The sequence below is a fragment of the Sceloporus occidentalis genome, unplaced genomic scaffold (genome assembly GCF_023333645.1).
Source record: "Sceloporus occidentalis isolate IW3139 unplaced genomic scaffold, rSceOcc1.0.p SCAF_5, whole genome shotgun sequence".
Classification (NCBI taxonomy): Eukaryota; Metazoa; Chordata; class Lepidosauria; order Squamata; family Phrynosomatidae; genus Sceloporus; species Sceloporus occidentalis.
Genome location: NW_028316985.1, coordinates 144,183,264 through 144,197,250, shown reverse-complemented (window position 1 = coordinate 144,197,250; position 13,987 = coordinate 144,183,264). Strand labels below are relative to the sequence as shown.

The 13,987-nt window shown below is 41.7% G+C and overlaps 1 protein-coding gene across 3 annotated transcripts in view; it reads right to left on the bottom strand.

Annotated features, from left to right (window-relative positions):
* Positions 1–13,987, bottom strand: part of ZNF827 (zinc finger protein 827) — a 154,035-nt gene that overhangs the window by 138,550 nt on the left and 1,498 nt on the right. The window lies entirely within an intron of this gene.

Here is a 13,987-nt window from a genome sequence, read left to right as displayed (position 1 = left end):
TTTTATTTTGATCTTACCCTTTGTATACCACCCTCATATTAATTTTTTTAAAGATTATTCATCTGAATGTATTTATCATGTGTCTCAGGCATTCAAACCCTCACCTCCACCATATACACAATTTTATTAGAATGTTAAACGGCCACATAACAAAATATATGTACTGTCCCCATACATAATGGCCACATGTCATCAACAGTAAATAAATAGCATTTGTAGTATTTATATAGGGTTTTCCTTCAGTTCTCAAAAGACTTTATGTATATAATTTCAATAAGCCTTACAAGACTCCTCTAAGGCAACCTAGCAATAGCCTAGTATTTACTGATCTTCCTGTCGATCTTTTTGGCTGTAATCCAGTGGACAAGATCCGTTTTCATCTTTTGCAGGATAAAATCACAGTGATGGGGACAAAGAAAGGGGGAGGATTTTGTATCAGGAACTGGATTTAAGAATGCAGTAGGAGGTGCTTGTTAGGTTTTCTGTCCCAGGTTCCAACAATTTGGGCAGCCCATGCTCTCTGTCTAGTGACATGGGACAGGGGTGTTATTTGCCATTCCACTTCAGGCAGAAAAATGTGTTATTTTATTAAGACAGAGGGCCCCACTTCCAAACTTATCTTCCAACAAGCATGTCTTGGTGATTTTAATGAGATGTATGGTCTTTCACAGATAAAAGGTTAGGATCACAGGTCAAGTTAAAACTAGAAGCAAGGAGATTATAGAAACTTGGGCTCTGGTCAAGAGAAAAAGCAGCAGAACTACTCAGTTTCACTCTAAGTGACTTTATAATACCATTATCTCTTATTTTTAAATATAGACTATGTGGGATCCTTTTTGCTATTGTTAACTTCCATCATTGACTTCTACCTATGGTGACCCTATCAATAAAACACCTCCAAGTCACCCTATGATTCACAGCCCTGCTCCAATCTTGCAGACTCAGTGCCATGATTGATGCCTTGATTGAAATGCTATCCATTTGAAATGCTCTTCCTCTTTTCCTACTACTTTCTACCTTACCAAACATTTTTTTTCAGGGATTCATGTCTTCTCATGATATGTCCAAAGTAGGAAAGTCTCAGTTCAGTCATTCTGGCTTCTAGGGAAAGTTCAGGCTTAATTTGCTCTAGGACCCATTTATTTATCTTGTTGGCAGTCCAGAGTATCCACAGAACTCTTTTCCAGCACCACATTTCAAATGAGTGGATTTTCTTCCTATCAGCCTTCTTCACTGTCTAACTTTCACAACCAGACATAGAAATTGGAAATATGACTGCACAGATAACCTAACTTTAGTTTTCAATTATATATCTTCCTCCAGATCTAATCCTGCTTTACATATAATACATTCACTGTACAAACTAAACAGGGTGATAAAATGCAGCCTTGCCTGACCCCCTTGCCAACTGGAAACCATGCTGTTTCTCTGTATTCTTTCCTGATGGTAATCTCTTGTCCTGAGTATAGATTACACATCAGGACAATTAGATGTTGTGGTACATTCATTTAAGAGAGGCTCATAATCTACATAATCCAAGGCTTTGCTATAATCTATAAAGCACAGGCTGATTGTCTTCTGAAATTCTCTGATGATGTGCTCCATTATCCAACATATATTTGCAATGTAATCCCTAGTGCCTTCTCCCTTCCTGAACCAAATTTGGTCATCTGGCATTTCTCACTCCACATATGACAAAAGTGTTTGTTCTAGAATTTTGAGCATCACTTTGCTTGCATTGGAAATTAATGCAGTGGTTGTGTGGTTACAATAATCCCTGCTGTCCCCTTCTTTGGGGACTGGAATGTATATTAAGCATTTCCAAGCTATAGGTCATTGTATTTTTTTCCTATATTTGTTGACAAGTTTTAGGTAGAACTAGAGTAAATTCTGTCTCTGCGGCAAAAAGTAGCAGTATTTCTAAGCCATCTGTTTCTGTGATTTATTTCTCCCAAGTGCTCTGAGTGCAGCCTCCACGCCACTTTCTAAAGTTGTACGTTCATCTTCAAATTGTTTTCCTTGAATGAATCTGTCATCCTTTCATCTCTTTTCTATAGTTCAGTGTATTGTCTCCATCATCTTTTTATTTAAATTTAGCCATGTAACGTGTTCCTCTGCTAGTCATAGAGCATTCCCACTCTTGGTTTAAATTTCCCTTTGATTTCCTAGAATCTGTGGAAGACATCTCTTATTCTCCCTTTTTTGTTGTCATCTATTTCTCTGCATTATTATAGTAGTTCTCCTTGTCCCTGTGCACAAGTTGCTTAACAATTGCATTCAGGATTCTAATCCTATTCCTGTCTCATTTTATTTTTGGTTCTCACCTGTCCTTAACTGCTTGACTGCTTGTCATTCATTGTGGATTCTCTTCTCTCTCTCTCTCTCTCTCTCTCTCTCTCTCTCTCTCTCTCTCTCTTCTTTTTGGCTGCAGATAGTATCTTTTTGTATCCCTGCCTAACAATGCCCCTAACTTCAGAATTCTACTAGTTCCTGGTCAGTTGGGTTTAATCGTGCAAATTTATATTTTATATTTTCTTTGAATCTACAGGTATGTTCTTCAGGTTGCACTTTCGCACAATTTTGGTTTAATGTTCTTCTTTAACTTTACTCTCATTTTTGATATTAGCAATCTGCTCCTGGTCTTGTTTTTGAAAACAGAATTGAGCTTCTCCATCGACTGTTTCCAGTGATGTAGTCTATTTGATTTCTATATTGGCTGTCAGGTAAAGGCCATGTATACAGTCATCTCTTGCATTAATGTGTTTGCAATGAACAAGCTGTTTGCCTTGGAAAATTCAATCAGTCACTCTCCTGCTTCATTTTTTAAAATCCTATGCCAATATTTTTCTACAACTTTTGATTATGCTCTGTTTTCTCCTTTTACATTCCATGCAAAATGGATTAAGAACAAGTCCTGTGTTGGTGTATGATCAGTCTGCTCCTGGACTCCAGCACAGAATCAATTCCTTCTTCTTTTGACTCTGTAGTTGGAGCTTAAACTTGAATTACGGTTATATGGATAGGTTTTCCCATAAGTCCTATTGATATTATTTAGTCAGACTTTGAATTATAGCCTTTGACTGCTTTTGGTACATCTCTCCTCACTATTAATGCCACCCAAATTCTTTAAAAGTTTTTATTTCCTGAGTAAAACATGGTGTAATTATCTGACAGAAAATGGCTAGTTCCTGTCCACCTTATCTTGCTCACCCCAAGTTATGCGATATTTATACATTTCATTTCTTGTTTCACAGTGTCTAGCTTCCCCCTAGAATCAGCATGGTGCAGTGTTTTAAACATTGGACTATGACCCTGGACCCTGGAAACCAGAGTTCACACTAGGCCACAGAATCCCACTGGGTGACCTTGGGCAAGTCATACTCTCTCGGCAAAGCAAACCTGCTCTTCCCAAAAAACCCCAAGAGCCTTAGAGTTTCCTTAAGTCAGAAATGACTTGAAGGCATACAACAAGCTTCCCGATTTCCCTTCTCATATTCCATATTCTTATAATATATGGTATGTTATGCAGTTTTAAACTTTCCTTTCACCTCTGAGTATATCAACAGCTCAATGTCCTTTTGGCTTGAGTCCAAATGCATCATTAGTCTCAGTGCTACTCTTACTTGTCCTCCGCTCTTCTCCAGTAGCTCGCCTTCTGACCTGAAGTCTCATCTTCTGGCTCTATCTCTTGTTTGCCTCATCATAGAGTTTTCATGGTAAAAGATATTCAAAGGGGATTTATCTGTACCTTCTTCTGCACAGCACTGTTAGCTCTGCCAGCATCACGACCCACTACTGCAGCTACCCAGTAGTTGTTTGGGACTTTTAGTCTGGCTACTCAGCAAAAGTCTGCTTGACATGGGAAACCCTACCACATCACTGCTGCCATCAGCATAGCCTCTTGTCTCACAACAGCATACAATCCCATCACCGCAGAAAGGCAGTGGCATTAGTGGGTGGATCCTAACCTTACTTATTTAGATAAACAATGGTGACAGGCAGTACTGGCTGAAGATATTTGGCATCCAGAGGTGAAGTAGGAAATGACACGTCACACTTCCTGCATCAGTATATATAATACCTAAGGTTGCTGTCATTATTTTGAATCTGAGAGAGAAAATCCTATAAGCACTTCTTCCCAATAGTAACATTAAAAATACAGCAATAATGTATTAAATGAAGGCCTAAAAACCCTAACAGCACCAGATCCTGTGTGATATTGGAAGCTAAGCAGTGTCAGCCCTGGTTAGTATTTAGATGGGAGACCATCAAAGAATACCAGCTGCTCTGGGATACATTTCAGAGGAAGAAAACCACCTCTAAGTATCCCTTGCTTAAGAAAATTCTATGGGATTCATGGGGCTGATAGGCAACGAATACACACACATACACACACACTGAATTAAATAACTATTTATTGCTGCTTGGCCATCTCAGGTTATAGCCACACTATATAATTTATAGTCATGCAGTACCACTTTAACAGCAATGACTCCATCACACTGGAGTTGTGGTTTGGGGGAATCTTAGAATTCTCTGCTAGAAAGCTCTGGTAGTTTACATTAGAAAAGAGGGACAGAAATCTCTAACACAGAATTCCAAGTGGCTCACCAAACTACACATCCCAAGATTCCACAAGACTCAGGGGCTGTATAGACGGCCCCAAAGGAGTGGTGTCCCACCACCCCTTGCAGCACCGGATCGGGCCCATGGCAACCGCACGCTGCAGGCCCTATCCAGCGCTTTGCCACTCTTTCCTAAAGCAGTGAAAAGTCAGTGGCTTTTCACTGATTATTTGGCACAGCGAGACTAAAATGCTGGGCAGAAGGAGCATGCCTCTGCCTGATGTGCAGATGGGTGGGCGGTGTGACACTGACATTGGGGAGGAAGTTGGGACAGCCGGCGTGTGGGCCATGCCCCCACTCCAGTCGTATGCCGGTGTTTAGTACTGGTCAGTTTAGCCTCTCAGTCTGTATCTACACTGCAGAAATAATCCACTTAAACTGCCATGACTCAGTGCTAAGGAATTCTGAGATTTGTAATTTTGTGAGATATTTAGCCACCTCTTTCAGAGCGCTCTGGTGCCACAACATATTACAAATCCTGGAATTCCACAGCACTAAGCCATGGCAGTTAAATGTATGGTCAACTTGGATTATTTCTGCAGTGCAGTTAAGTACCACCATCACACTTTCTAAAATAGAGTTGGTCATGAAGGAGCCTGTCTAAAGACTAACCTTGGGCCTGTACAGACAGGCCAAAATAAATCTGCTTCAGGTCACTTTGGAGATGCTGTTTAAATGACAGATACATCTTAGGAGGCCAGAAGTGGCACCAAAGCTGCGCTCCGATCCTTAGGACTGTAGCATGGCTTTGGTGTGGCTTCTGGCCTTTTAGGACACATGCATCATTTAAACAGCATATCTCCAAAGTGACCTGAAGCAGCTTTATTTTGGCCTATCTGTATAGGCTTCTTATTGGTTATGGATGAGAGACAAATCAGAGCTTACCAGCTCAATGCTTATTCTTTTAATTGCTGAAGCAAGAGAACTCCAAATGATACTTTTATTGCTGGACATTCTTCCGTACAGAAATCTGTATCAAAACTGAACATACAAAAATATCAAACTCTCTTAAAATGAGCCAAATCATTGGTTTAGATTTATTGAACTCAGTGTGGTCTCCTCTGATTGGCAGAAGCTCTCAGTGGCTGAGGCTCTCAGTCCTGCCATCAGAGACTTCTCATACTGAACCTGGGAACTTTAGAATGTAAAACATATGACATTAGAATCATAGAGTTGGAAGAGACCGCAAGGGCCATCCAGTCCAACCCCCTGCCATGCAGGAAATCCAAATCAAAGCATCCCTGACAGATGGCCATCCAGCCTCCGTATAAAGACCTCCAAGGAGATTCCACTACACTCCGAGGGGGTGTGTTCCACTGTCGGACAGCCCTTACTGTCAGGAAGGTCTTCCTAATGTTGAGGTGAAATCTCTTTTCCTGGAGCTTGCATCCATTGTTCCGGGTTCTGTTCTCTGGAGCAGCAGAAAACAAGCTGGCTCCCTCCTCAATATGACATCCCTTCAAATATTTAAACAGGGCTATCATATCACCTCTTAACCTTCTCCAGGCTAAACATCCCCAGCTCCCTAAATCATTCCTCATAAGGCATGGCTTCCAGATCCTTCACTATTTTTGTCGCCCTCCTTTGGACACGCTTCAGTTTCTCAATGTCCTTTTTGAATTGTGGTGCCCAGAACTGGACACAATATTCCAGATGAGGCCTGACCAGAGCAGAATATAGTGGCACTATTACTTCCCTTGATCTAGACACTATACTTTTATTGATGCAGCCTAAAATTGCATTGGCCTTTGTAGCAGCTGCGTCGCATTGTTGACTCATGTTCAACTTGTGGTCTACTTGGACTCCCAGATCCCTTTCACATGTAGTTTCATTCAGCCAGGTGTCGCCCATCCTATATCTGTGCATTTCATTTTTCTGCCCTAAGTGCAGTACCTTACATTTCTCCGTGTTGAATTTCATTTTGTTAGCTTTGGCCCAGCTTTCAAGTCTATTCAAGTCATCTTTAATTTTGATCCTGTCCTCTGCAGTACTAGCTATTCCTCCTAATTTGGTGTCATCTGCAAATTTGATAAGTATGCCCCCAATTTTGTCCTCCAAGTCATTGATAAAGATGTTGAATAGCACTGGGCTTAATTGGCTGCTTGAGGAAGCAAACTTTTGCCTTTAGTTACAAAAGGCTTCTCTCTTCCTACCTCTGCACAGGGGAAATAATCCAGTCTCACACCACTTTAGCTGCCCTGGCTCAATGCTATGGAATTTTGCGAACTGTAGTTTGCTGTGACAACAGAACAAAAGTTTATTATTATATTATGGATTATGGATTATTTCTGCTGTGCGGATTATTTCTCTGTGACTTAACATTCTTAGCTGTCCTGAGTTCGATTTGTAGGCAGAAAAGTCTGGGGCAGGGGGATAGATTTTTAAACATTGTTGTATTTATTATTTATTAAATTTTTTATGAACTCTGGTCTTGGTACCCCTGCAGTAAGCTTGCTCACAGCTAGAAAAAATTAAATGTAAAAGTCCCTCTCATGTGAATTGGGCACACAGACAAGATCATTTTTCATAATGATAAAGTTCCAATAAGCTGATGGAGGGTGGAGAAGAATTCCAGTTGTCATGAACTAGCTGAGTCACGCTGAGACAACAATGCAGCATGTGCTTCCCATGCCAAATTTTATAAGATTTCCCAGGATATGACCACTGTGACCTCAGCATGGATCACAAGACCAAGCCATCATCCCCAAAGCTCACTAAACATCTGATAAAAAGAATTGTGTGAATGGCTTGATAGCAGGGAGAGACTATTAGAATGGCCTAAATTACAAATATATAGGTACATGGAAGTTCAATGTGAAAATATTTCAGAATTGTCATTCTAACATTTTTGCACTCTGATCAAAATACCTGTAGATGGACTTGGATCTAAGTTCCAAGAGTATAATGAGATTTATTCCCTATTATGCTTATGTGAATTTCATCACATAATTGAAATAATCATCATAGTAAACCTGTCTCACAAGGCTCCTTCCTTCTTCTGAGTAGCCTTTTTTATCTCTGCCTAGCTGCCACTGTAACAATATTCTATGCTTTGTTATCTTTTACAATCCAATTTCCGCAGCCATCACCTTATTTCACACATATTTCATATTCTTTTCTGTGTTCAGATACAACGTACTGGGCCACACTGGGGTTTATATATGGAAATAACAATAAAGCTATACACTACATTCCATACTATATTCTATTTTATTTATTCTATACTCTAGACTAGATATAAACCCACTGGATGACCTCAGGTTAGTCACATTCTCTCAGCCTCAGAGGACGGCAAAGGCAAAACCCCTTTGAACCCCATGATAGGGTCGCCATCAGTTGGAAATGACTTGAAGGCACACAACAGCAAGACTAGAGGCATAATAAATAACCTTAGACATCTAATTTCTTTATTTTTAAAAAATGAAGAATTTGATTAATATTCTATAGAATTATTAGCTTTGGTGATTTTAATTACAACAACCCATGCATCTGACATTGTAATATTACAATTCATACTTTCTCAAATCTAACTTGAAGCAGATACAATTTAAAACTACAAGAAGTAATGCTCAAGTAACTCTAATTCTGTAGCATTTGTAACAAGTCTGCACAGACAGTATATCAGCATCTACATGCTCTCCCTTCCTATAAAGCAAGTCCCTTAAAAGAAATCCAGGAAACCTGGAAAACACCAGGTTGGAGGGGCTAATGTTAACTCTTCTTTCTAATCCAGTTTTAGCCCAAACTAGAGCAGACCCATTAAAATTAACGAGTCTTACATAGCTGGTGACTAACAAGTCTCATTCATTTCAACTTTAACCTGGACTAAAATTGGATTTACTCCACCAGTTTTAATGTTCATCTGTGAGCGTGTCTTTACATGAAGGGAATACACAAACATCTCACTTCTGAATCACACTTTCCAAGTCCCTCAAATTTCACTGGCTGTACATCTTTGCCATGTCTTCCCTCCCTGCCCAATTCTGATTCAAGGGATGAGCCAAGGGTGGCTCTCCAGATGATTTTGGACTCCAACTTTCAAGTTTCTTCAATCATGACTATATGTTGGCTAGGGCTGGTTGGAGTTGTAACCAAATATATTTGCAGTTATACATGTCTTTCCATCCCATTTTATCTTCACAGTGCAAGAACTTTATGAAGCAGGTTCACCTAAGAGACAGTGACTGGCCCAAGGCAGCCAGCCAACTTTGTAGGCAGAAGGAGATTTGAATGTAGGCTTCCATGGTCAAAAGCCAGCCCTGATGTACAAGAGAAGGTGCTTATGGCCTGTTACAGACAGCCAAAATAAAGCTGCTTCGAGTCACAGTAGAGATATGGTGTTTCAATGATGCATGCATCCTAAGAGTCCAGAAGTCGCACCAAAGCCACACTCCAGCCCTAAGGACTGGAGCGTGGCTTTGGTGTGGCTTCTGGACTCTTAGGACGCATGCATCATTAAAACACCATACCTCCACTGTGACTCGAAGCAGCTTTATTTTGGCTGTCTGTAACAGGCCAAAATATCCCAAGGAGGTCTTTGGCTCCAGTTCTTATTGACACGCTTGGCCTAATGTTTTCAATGTCAAATACAAAGTACAACTTACAACTTCTTCTTACACTATTCTCCAGTCCTATAATTAGATAATGGTAATTATCACAATGGTTAACTTTCTCTTTCATTTCTCTCAAGGTATATATTTAAGTCAAACTCTCCCTAAAGATTTATCTCAAGTTCCAAAAAGTAAATAAACTCTTTTACTGAGACCAACCTTTCTCAATATTTACAGACAGCAACCAGTAAGAGGTCTAACACTATTTTAATTAGTAAGAAGTTTATCACTATTTTATTTCCACTTGTCTCACTTTTCTAGGATGCAACAATAAAGAAAAAAATATATCAAAATGGCTTTAAAAATCCAAAACATTGGGAGTAACATATGAACAAATTGTATGGTTACTGCTTGAGATAAAACACACTGTGGATCATATTGTAAGGTTATTCAAGAGAAAAGTCACACTTACATACACATGCACATGGTTACCATTGTATATGCCTCTCAGTGGTCTGTGCATGAAAACAAACACTGATTTACGCATGTGCAATGTTGCGAATTGCCACTCAATCCTACACATTTACTCAGAAGTAAGCACTTCCAAGTTCAATGGGCCTTAATTCAAGATTGCAGCCTTCAATGCAAAACTGCATTTTCATTCTGTTATACTGAACCTGTTAACTGTTAAGAAAGAATGTCAAAATATACATTGCACACTATTTAGACAATGGATTTTGCTTACATAGTTAAAAAAAAATCAAACAAACCCCACTAGTATGATAGTATCAGAAGATACATGGTAGTGTTTAGTGCTGCATGTTATTACAATGTGTCATTTAAAAAGGCAATATTTATGGACTACTTTGTATAAACTACATGGAAGGGGGAAGGGGCAGATACGATGTTGTCACTGCACTATTATCACAGCACTTTAATTTCCAGCACTTTTCATATTGCACTAATGACTATACTCTCGTAAAAAGTGATACCAAAGCTACGCCAACCAGTAGTAACCCTATGAAATGCAAACAGCATCAAATAGTGTTTGATGCCAAATAAGCATTATTTTGCCTAGCTTTGACCCTAGGGGTCACCATAGTAAAAAAATGACTTGGAGACATACAACAACAGGCATTATAGGCTTTGCAAAGTCTTTTAAAAATAACAGTACACAAGAGGTCCACTTCACAGCCAGTCTACAAGTTGTGCAACATGCCCCCTTCACTGCCAAGGCAATACAACCAGAGGGTCCTTAATTATTATTTTAAGGGGGAAAAAACTGTGACCAAAAGCTGAAGAAATTTAGCTCAATTTTTTAAAAAAGCTGGTTTTTTCACTGCCTTGTAGTCTAATAAACCTTAGCTTTTCTACAATGGACCAAATGGATAATAAAACTTGTAATCATAGGGGGTCAGTCTGAGTTTACACACACACACACGGCAAAGTAAAACTAAAACACCCAAGGAAAACCAAGCATAGCCAGAAGCATACACACACATACACACCCCTCCACATTTGCGGCTTTGACTTCTGCAGATTTGATTATTCACTGATTTTATTAATATGTTCTCTCTAGGAATATCTAGGTCCTCCAGCACAACTCTATGGTCAACTTTCACCAAAAGTCACACTGAAGGATTCCTGGAGAGAACACTTTACTAGGCATCTGTAACTCCTCCAGAGCAATTCTATGGTCAATGTCTGGCAGATGTTGGCCACAGAGTTGCACTGGAAGACCAAGAGATTCCTAGAGAGGTGTTCTCTCATGTAAAAACATAGTATTTTTGTTATCTGTGGTTTTCCCACATTCACTGGGGCCCTGTGCCCCTAAGCCCAGCGAATGTGGAGGGATGAGTGTATTTGTCCTAGTTTTGCTTTGCCATATAGTTTTACTTTGCTTTGCTTTCTGCAACCGGACCTGTTTATCCCGGATTGGCCTTTTTAGTCATCAATGTGCTTTACAAAGTGCGAGATGAGTCCTTCCTGAATCTTTGTTCGTGAAGCAAAGCCAGAGAGAGAGAGAAAGAGAGAGAGAGAGCACTTTGCTATATATATATATATATCCTATCATTCCTCCTCCTATCATTCACATATATATGGCAAAGCAAAGCAAAACTATGTGGCAAAGCAAAACCAAAAGGACACCAAGGAAAAGCAAGCACAGCCAGAAGCAGCCTATCGGCAAAAGAGGACCTTCCTGAGCAACTAAAATGGAGACAGCATTTCCTCTCTGCCCTAGAGAAACAGACAGAAAGGGCAGCAGCACCAGGGCCGGGTCAAGGTCACTGGCAGGCCACAGTCTGCAGCTGCTTGCCCAGACATCTCCAAAGCCTCTCTCTCTCTCTCTCTCTCACACACACACACACACACACTCACACACACAGGCGTTCACTTTCAAACAAAACTCTCCAAACCCACTTTTTCTCTCTCTCTTGCAAATCCTCCTTTTGCGCTCCTGCTATCATTGCTCTCTCACTCCCTGCCTTCATGGTTAAGTGCAAGATGAGGAGCATTTCCCACACAAAAGTCACTCCTGACCAGATTGGGAGGGAGGGAGGGAGGGGGATTTGCAAAGAAACCAAGGAAAAGTTGTGGTCTCCTGTCTCCCCCCCCCCCCTTCACACACAGACCCCACCACAAAGGCAGAAAACGGGGAGGGGAGAAAGATATAGATCAGTGGCCAAGAGAAGGAGGAGCAATGGAGGAGTTGAGGGGGGAAGAGAAGCAGCCTCTCAGGCAGCCAGGAAACTGACTTGTGCCAGCTTCCCAAAGGAGGGGTTTTAAAACACATTGGGGGAAGGCATGTGTGTCATGTGTATAAGTGTGCTAATGTATATTAGTGTATGTGTGTGTACATATGTCTGTGTGTATATATGTGTGTGTGTGTGTGTGCAAATGTGTATATATGTGTGTCTGTGTATGTGTCTGTATGTGTATATATATGTGTGTGTGTATATATATACAGTATATGTGTGTGTTCTATATGTATATGTGTATATGCATCCAAATGTGTGTGCATATATGTGTGTGTCCAAATATGTGTATACACGTGTGTGTTTCTGTATGTGTGTGTGTGTATATATATATATACACACACACACAGTATATGTGTGTGTTGTATATATGTGTGTGTGTCCAAATGTGTGTGTGTGTGTGTGCGCGTGCCTTCAAATCCTTCCCAACTTATGGCGACCCTAAGGAGGCGAACCTATCATGGGATTTTCTTGGCAAGATGTGTTCAGAGGTTTGCCATCGCCTTCCTCTGAACTTGGTGTGTGTGTGTGTGTGTATACACACTCTCTCTCTCTCCTCTCTGACCTCTCAACTAGGGCCTTGGCCTCTCTCCACACGCCATCCGCCATCGCCCTCCCAATTTGGCAATCCCCCCCTTCTCTCTCTCTCCAAACGCCTATCTTCCTCTCCTCCTCCAGGGCAATGGTGGTTGAGGGGTCAAAGGGAAGCTCTCTGAGATCATGGCGCCCTGGGACTGGGCCCTGAGAGGAGGATGGAACTGAAGCGCCCTCCAGGGCTCCTCCTCCTCCTCCTCCTCAGTTTGTGAGGGAAGCAGCGGGGGAGAGAGAGAGGGGGGGGGCTGTGGCAGAAGGAAAGGGCGGGAAGATGGAGACCCTCCTCGAACTGTGTGTGTGGAAAGGCAGAGGGGAAGGGCTCACACTCTCTCCCCACACACACACTCACAACCCCCACACACAGACACACAAGGCACACCGCACTACGCAACCCCCGCCTCCTCCTCCTTGAACTTCAGGTGACCGACCATGGCTTTGACACAGAAAGCCCTTCAGCCCAGCGACGCTGAGCAGCCATTCAGCAGCACAGGCAAAAGGGCAGAGGAGGGATACACACACACACAACGCAATACACACACAATATAAAGCAAAAACCCTTTCCTTTCTCTGGAGAGGCTTTTAAGAAGGCGCTCAGTCTTGCTCCCTCGACCCCCCATTATTTCTCCTCCACAGGGTTGTTTGTGGGGCGCCATGCTCTCCCTTCTGTTAACCCAGAGGTCGTCCTCCTTTTCCAGGACACGTCCTCCATCCCAACCTTGATCTGCCCAAGAGGGATTTCAAAAATGCCCTCCATTTGGAGCATGAAAAAGGTGACCAGAGGTCCTCCTCTGCAACCTTCAGTCTATGAGGGATTTCAATAATGTCCTCCATTTGGAGCATGGCTTAAGAAGCAGGAATTTAATATTCCTAGGAGTGCTTTGAGGTTATAGTTTGGTCGCATCCTCCACATTATTTCTTGAACGTCCTACATTTTGTGTTCAGGACATCTATTCACCCTGCCCTACAGGTCCTACATTTTGTGGTCAGGACATTTGATCACTCAGCCCTACACGTCCTACATTTTTGTACTCAGGACAACAGATCACCCTTCCCTACAAACCCACACACAATCACACACAACCCCAGTCACACTTCCCTCCTCCAGAAGCAACACACTTCTTCAGAGAGGGAAGCAAAGGATGGAGAGAAGGGGGGAAAAGTTAGCCAGAACTGAGGAGGAAAAGGAGGAGGAGGAGGAGGAGATGGTGGGGGATTTGAGGGGAGACTTCAGGGAGGGAGAGGGGGCAGCCGCCATGTGTGTATGTGTGAGGTGTGTACATATATGTGTGTGTCTATGTATGTGTGTGTGTGTGTGTGTGTGTTTGGGGAGGAAAGGTCTGGGCTGCAATTGGGAGCCCTCAGGAACCTTCAGCCTCTCGACCCCTTGTCGTTTTATGGCAGCCCCGAGGAAAAGAAGAAGGAGGAGAGAGAAAGAAAGAAAGAAAGAAAGAAAGAAAGAAAG